The following is a 6,000-nucleotide window of genomic DNA, read 5'->3' as shown; positions in this document are numbered from 1 at the left end:
TCACCCAGCCACCCCATCCCTCCCACTCCCCCCCACTCCAGCAACCCTCAGTTTGTTTCCTGAGATTAAGAATTCCTCATATCAGTGAGGTCATATGATACATGTCTTTCTCTGATTGACTTGTTTTGCTATTTCTGAGTTTTCTACTCTGTTCCATTGAGCTATGTGTCTATTTTTGTGCCAGTACCATACTGTTTTGATTACTGGAGTTTTGTAATATAACTTGAAGTCCATAATTGTGATACTTCCATCTTTGCTTTTCTTTTACAAAATTGCGTTGGCTATTCAGAGTTTTTTGTGGTTCCAAATAAATTTTAGGTGTTTTTCTGTTTTAGTTCTGTGAAAAATGCTGTTGGTATTTTGATAGGGATTGCATTAAATCTGTAAATTGCTTTGGATAGTAAGGACATTTTAGCAATATATTTTTTTCCAATCCATGAGCATGGACTGTCATTCCATTTCTTTGTGTCATCTTCAGTTTGCATTTGACAAAGTACAATATCCAATCATGATAAAAGCCCTCAATAAAATGAGTTTAGGGGAAACATACCTCAATATAATAAAGGACATCTGTGAAAAACCCACAGCAAATATTATACTCAAATGGGAAAAACTGAGAGCTTTCCCCTTAAGGTCAGGAACAACACAAGGACGTCCATTCTTACCATTTTTATTCTACATAGTACTGAAAGTTCTAGCCACAGCAATCAAACAAGAAAAAGAAGTAAAAGGCATCTAAACTGGTAAAGAATCTAACCCATCCCCCCACCCCCTCCCCTCTAGAACCCTGTTTGTTTCTCAGAGTCCATAGTCTCTGATGGTTCCTCTCTGTTGTCTTTTTTTAGTTTCTGTTGCCTTTATTTCTGCTCTAATCTTTATTATTTCCTTCCATCTACTGGTTTTGGGTTTTGTTTGTTCTTCTTTTGCTTGCTCCTTTAGGTGTGAGGGTAAGTTGTTTATTTGAGGTTTTTCTTGTTTCTTGAGATAAGCCTGCATTGCTATAAACTTGCCACTTAGAACAACTTTTGCTATATCCTAGACTTTGGACTGTTGTGTTTTCATTTTTATTTATCTCCATGTATTTTTTGCTTTCCCCTTCAATTTCTTGGTTGACGCATTCATTGTTTGGTAGCATGTTATTTAACTTCCATGTATTTGTGTTCTTTCCAGATTTTAAAATTCTTGTGGTTGATTTCTAGTTTCATAATGTTGTGTTTGGGAAAAATGCATGGTATGACTTCGATCTTATTGAATTTGTGAGACTTGTTTTGTGGCCTAAGATGTGATCTATTTTGGAGGATGTTCCATGTGCACTTGAAAAGAATGTGTGTTCCACTCTTTTAGGATGGAATAATCTGAGTATGTCTGTTAGACTCACCTGGTCAATGTGTCATTCAAAGCCACTGTTTCCTTATTGATTTTCTGTTTGGATGAACTATCCATTGATGTAAGTAGGGTGTTAAAGTCCCCTGATATTATTGTATTACTGTTGATTACTTCCCTTTTGTTTGTTATTAGCTGCTTTTTGTATTTGTGTGCTCCCGTGTTGGGCACATCAATATTTACAGTTGTTATATCTTCTTGTTGGAATGTTCCCTTTATGATTATGTAGTGTCCTTTGTTTCTTGTTACAGTCTTTGTTTTAAAGCCTATTTTGTCTAAGTATTTTTACCCCTACTTTCTGTTCACTTTCATTTGCATGATAAATGCTTTTCCATCCCTTCACTTTCAAACTTCATGTATCTTTAGGTCTGAATTGAGTCTCTTGTAGGCAGCATATAGATGGGTCTTTTTTTTTTTTTTTCCATTCCATCACCCTATGTCTTTTGATTAGAGTGTTTAGTCCATTTACTTTCAAAGTAATTATTGATGGGTATGTACTTATTGCCATTTTGTTTTCTTTTATGGTTGTTTTTGTAGTTCTCTTCTGTTTCTTTCTTGCTCTCTTCTCTCATGGTTTGCTTCCTTTCTTTAGTGATATACTTGAATTCCTTTCTCCCTGTTTTTCTGTATTTATTACTGGTTTTTGATTTGTGGTTACTATTAGGTTTATATATAGCATCTTCTGCATATAGCAGTCTATATTAATTTAATGGTCGCTTAAGTTTGAACCCATTCAGAAAGCACTAAATTTTTATTCCTTAAGCCCCCCCCAGCACATTATAGATTTATGGTGTCATACTTTATATCCTATTATTTTGTGAAGCCCTTGACTGATTTTTATAGATATACTTAATTTTAGTGTTTTGTGCTTCCTTCTTTTCTTACTTCCATTTATGGTCTTTCCTTTCCACTCAAGGAGTCCCCCTTTTTTTTTTTTAAGATTTTATTTATTTGCGAGAGAGACAATGAGAGACAGAGACCATGAGAGGGAGGAGGGTCAGAGGGAGAAGCAGACTCCCTGCTGAGCAGGGAGCCTGATGTGGGACTCGATCCCGGGACTCCAGGATCATGACCTGAGCCGAAGGCAGTTGCTTAACCAACTGAACCACCCAGGCGCCCTCAAGGAGTCCCCTTTAACCAGCCTTAAAAGGCTGGTTTATTGGTAATGAATTCCTTTGTTTTATTTCTCTGGGAAACTCTTAATTTCTCCTTCTATTCTGAATGATAACCTTGCTGGATAGCATATTCTTGGTTGTTGGTTTTTTTCTTTCAGCACTTTGAATATATCATGCCACTCCCTCTGGCATGTAAACTTTATGCTGAAAAATCAGCTGATAACCTTATGATGTTTCTCCTGTCTGTGATGTTTTCTTCTCTCTTGTTGCTTTTAAAATTCTGTCTTTATCACTTTTGGCCATTTTAATTACTGCTTGGGTTGGACCTGCTTGGGTTGATTTTGTTGGGGTCTTTCTGTGCCTCCTGGATCAGGATTTCTGTTTCCTTCCCCAGATTAAGGAATTTTTCAGCTATTATTTCTTCAAATAAATTTTCTGCTGCCTCTTCTCTCTTCTCCCTCTGGGATCCCTATAATGCAAACTTATTACACTTGATGTTGTCACTGAGTTCTCTTAATCTATCTTCATATTTTATTATTTCTTTTTCTTTCTCTTGTTCAGCTTGATGCATTCCATTACTGTGTCCTCCAGGTCACTGATCCATTCTTCTGCTTTTTCTAGTCTACTATTTATTCCCTCAATTGTATTTTCTTTTCAGTTATTGAGTTCTTCATCTCTGTTCTTTTTTGTTTTCTTTCCCTTTGTTGGAAGCATCCCTGAGGTCCTCCACTGTTTTTTCAAGTGCAGTGACCATTACATTTATGACCATTACTTTAAATTCTCTACCAAGCATATTACTTATCTCTTTTGTATTTAGCTCTCTTGGTGTGACTTTGTCCTGTTCTTTCATTCTGGACATATTCCTGTGTCTCCTCATTTTATCTAACTCTTTGCGTCTGTCTCTATGTGTTGCTCTTGCAAGTAGCAGTCCTATGAAGAAGAGATCCTGCAATGCAATGTCCCCTGTTCATCAGAACTTGGTTCTCCTATGTGTGTTACTTTTGTGGCTGAGCTGGGTTTGCCTTCAGTCCAGTCATTTCTAGTGGCTCCCTTTGTGGACAGGGTTTGTTCCCTGTGTTGTTAGTAGGCTATTCTGGGGCCTTGAGTTAAGTCAGACCAGACATTTGCCAGAGCTGAGGAAGCACCAAAATGCAGGGCATTTTCCTTGTGTTCTCCCCAGAGAAACTTTTGTTGGTGGGTGGGGCCTGAAGGTAGACCAGATGTCTGCCCCCAGCCACCGCTGGGGCTGTAGTCAGACTGGTATGTCTGGTTTTCTTCTCTCCCTGGGCAGGAGTCACTTTGTGGTAATGCTTGCCCCTGTTGGTGCTGCTTGCACATAGCCACACTTATGGCACCACTTTGGTTGGACACCTGCCACAGGTGTGTTGGAAGGGGCAAGGTGTGCAACACTAGCAAGGTCCACACTGTTTGGCTGCAGGAGGGACCTGCAACCCTGGGAAAATTGCCAAGGCCAGGATGGAGGGGGTGGGTCCCCAGAAGAGCTCATGGGAGTCATTAGCAAGCTAGGTGAGTGTGTTCCTGCTGCTCTCATCCCCCAGGTATCTGTGTACCTAGGCTGGAAGCAGGGGAGGGAAATGGCACCCACCAGCTTTTTTGTTCTTTGAGAAGTCTTTCATAGATCCCTGCCCCTCCAGCACATGCTCTGAGATTAGTAAATTAACCTTCTTCCCATACACCCTAGGCATTTTTCAAACTGCTGCTTCTATGCTGAGTCTCAGAGGGGCTGTTTGTTGTGCTGTCTCTTTAAGGGCAGGGACTCCATTTTCTCTCTTCCTCTGGCTCTCCTAGACCTGAGCCCACTGATTTTTTTTTTAACATTTCTGGTGTTAAGCCCCACAGATTTTAAGAACTTTCGAAGTTCCCTCTTGTTTACAAAGCCAAATGTTATGAGGATTCATCTTCCCAGTGTGGGTCCCCTGTGCCTGAGGCGCCTGGCATGAGGGTTTGCTCCTCTCTCGTCTTTGTGTCTGCAGTGTCTTCCCCTCTTACAGACAGACAGTCCCCTGGGTCCAGTTAGCTCCTCACTGTGTATCTTCCCTTCCTACCCTTTAATGTGGCTTCTTCTCTACATTCAGCTGTGCATAGTCTGTTCTGCCAGTCTTTGGGTCATTTTCTGGGCTACTTACACTGATGTGGGTGTTTTCTAGGTGTATCTGTGGGATGAGGTGAGCCTAGGATCCTCCTACTCCACTGTCTTCCCCCAAATTCTAATAAATATTTGATCAATGAATAAAGTTAGTCCAATGCCAAAGTTGTGGCCAAAATAACTATTCATGTGGTAGTCAAGGTTTGTAGATGAATTTGTAATATAGTGTTACAGCCTGTAGAGTTTAATATGCTGTATTCACGCCACATTGAACACATATACCAAATTTTTTCTAAGGGAAATCAAAAGATAAAGTGTAAAATGTTGTGTGTGAATTTTGGGAAAATTGATACATTGCTTGAAAGGGATAAATGGTAATTATTTTGATGGACTGGGATAATATTTCTTCATTCCAATTTTATGAAATCAAAGTTCAAAAACAACTAAGGATCTTTTAACCTCTGTTTTGTTTTCAATACATTCCGATTCACCTAAAGTTTTGGTCATGGTGTGAGTAATTAAGTATACAATATCAAATTGGCCTACTTAGGAAAATTTTTCTAAATTTTATCTTGGTGGAGACTTGAAAGGGTCTCAACAGTTTCCCGGATGAAGTAGCTTTGGGACTGTTCCTCACTCCATATTTCCAAGAAAGTGAGGAGAGGAGAAGAAAAGGAACCATATCACTTACAGAGATGAGCACAGCCACCTCTTTTTTTTTTTTCTCTTGATGTGAAAAAAAAATGCTATTTTTAACCATCTCCCTGCTCCTTCCCCTAATATTTTTTCATTATTCTAACCTATGGAGCAGAACGCTTTTCATGAAATACTATTAAAGAAATGGCTCATAAAAATTCATCCCAGAGGCACTACCCAGGATTTATTATGACATTAAAGATGCAATTATTAAAGTTTGTGTTTGGGATTCTGTTAAATGCTAAGCATCAAGAACAAGTTGTAGAAAAGCATGGTCTTCTCTCCGATATACAGAAATGATGGGAAAGGCGAGGCTAACATGAGATGCTCCCTCTTCACTCTCCATAATCACACTTAGTGTTGATGTGTCTTTTGAGTGCCTGTTGGCCATTGTGATAGTCATACTGTTTTGAAAGGAAGCCAACAGTAGGACTTGAGGAAAATTGTTTTCTTGAAATTGAGAAGAAAGACAACTCACAAGAAAGCTTATTTTAGCCCTTCATTCTGGTTTTCAAAGACATTGGCTGCCTAAGAGACCACACAAAGACAGTTACAAATCCTTCATTCTGTCTCACAGAACATAATTTAAATAGTCATTTTATAGTTATTGACTTCCTGTTTTTCACAATGGGAATAAACAAAGCCTGAAAAGAAATTAGTCTGGGCTAGTGGGAATGCTATATGTTTAAAAAGCTTTTA

This window comes from Leptonychotes weddellii, chromosome 10 (genome assembly GCF_054177405.1).
Source record: "Leptonychotes weddellii isolate Sample4059 chromosome 10, ASM5417740v2, whole genome shotgun sequence".
NCBI lineage: Eukaryota > Metazoa > Chordata > Mammalia > Carnivora > Phocidae > Leptonychotes > Leptonychotes weddellii.
This window is presented reverse-complemented; position numbering follows the sequence as displayed.